Consider the following 1,685-nt stretch of genomic DNA (forward strand, 5'->3'; position numbering starts at 1 on the left):
AGGAGTCAGTTTTATGATTTATATTTGCAAGATGAATTTTATTGCTGGAAAATGAAAGAGTCTCATAGGAATAAAGATAAATATGGAAGTCACATGTTTACAATGTATTCCAAGTATTTATAGATTATGAGTAAATGTAGAAAATCCATGTATATATAACTCAAAAGTCCATACTGTGTTCAGTACTGTTATGAACAAGCACTAAGTACATCAAAATGAAAGACAGTGCCCAAGGAGCTAAATTAGTAGGAGTGAGTGATATGCAATTATAATATAGTGTAATGAACACAGGGAGAAAAGTTAGATAGATGCAAAGTATTGCATTAGCTAAAAGAGAATCAAGAATATAAGACTGCTCCAAGAAGGATGTGAGGAAGTGTTAAGGAAAAAAAAATTGCTGTGTTGGAACACAGGGATTTATATTTCTGAGAATTTGAAAATGAATTATCAACTAAGTAAATGTTAAAAAATAATCATTACTTGAACAAAAATAAACATGTGTATAAAAAAGGGTAAATAATCACTGTTGTTTAAATGGTTTATGTGTGAATATTTACATAGTCACAGTAAAGCAAACAATTCCAGACTCATTTAGGCAAATTACAAAAAATATGTTGGGAAAATGAATAAGGAAAAGTATGTGTGTGTATATGTCGGTAAATTCCCACCTTAGAGTGTAATGTAGACATATCAAAGTAAATAACAGAAGAAATGCCAAGATGAAACTGTTTACCTGCAGAGAGTCAGGTATCATGTGTAGGAAGCAGTTGGTTAAGGGACTGCTTTTGATCTCAAGCCTTATAAAACGGTTTTTNAGTTTAAAGAAAAAAAATTAGTTCCAGTCCCCAGAAACAATCTCCATTTAAATCATGGAATATTTCCTAAGGTTTGTTTTTTGTAAGCACATATATTTTCAATTTTACACAGACATGATAATATCTGTGTAGATATTTTATATTATGAGTATTTCTTCAGATTTTTCGTTAAACATCAGGCTTGGTAGCTAAATAATATTCCATTGAATGACTATATAATTTGTTTACTGTTGGCCAAATTAAGAGTGACAAGACCCCTGGAATATAATAATTTCTCAAAATTTTCCACAAAATGCCTTTATATATCAAGCCTTACTTTCTATAATTTCATAAAGGGAAATTAAGAACTAAAATGCCATACTGATTACACATACAGTATTATAAACTAAAATGCAAAGAAGCTCAAAATTTAAATAACAGGAAAGAGTGAACACAGGTACTAAATTCATGTTTTATATTATCTTGGAGCTACTACATGTCTAAGAATACAAGCTACAGAAGTTATCAAAAATGCAAGAAAATATATTCATTCACATTGTTATTTATAAGATCATAAGGTTGAAAATAAAAAATATGTACAACATAGAGGACTAGATTACACTCTGGCTATTCAAAGAGTTACATTACCAATAAAAATCTATATTATGTTAGGGGCACCTGCGTGGCTCAGTCGGTTGAGTGTCCGACTTCGGCTCAGGTCATGATCTCGTAGTTCACAAGTTCGAGCCTCACGTTGGGCTCTGTGCTGAAAGCTCAAAGCCTGAGGCCTGCTTTGTCTGCCCCTCTCCAGCTCATATTCTGTCTGTCTCTCTCTCTCAAAAATAAATGAAACATTAAAAATTTTTTTTAAAAAAAATCTATATTATGTTA

General features: G+C 31.2%; 1 protein-coding gene across 1 annotated transcript in view; it reads right to left on the reverse strand.

The window, feature by feature from the left end:
* Positions 1 to 1,685, reverse strand: part of ATRX (ATRX chromatin remodeler) — a 261,336-nt gene that overhangs the window by 40,047 nt on the left and 219,604 nt on the right.

Source organism: Crocuta crocuta, unplaced genomic scaffold, assembly GCF_008692635.1.
Source record: "Crocuta crocuta isolate KB4526 unplaced genomic scaffold, BGI_CrCroc_1.0 scaffold864, whole genome shotgun sequence".
NCBI classification, from domain to species: Eukaryota; Metazoa; Chordata; class Mammalia; order Carnivora; family Hyaenidae; genus Crocuta; species Crocuta crocuta.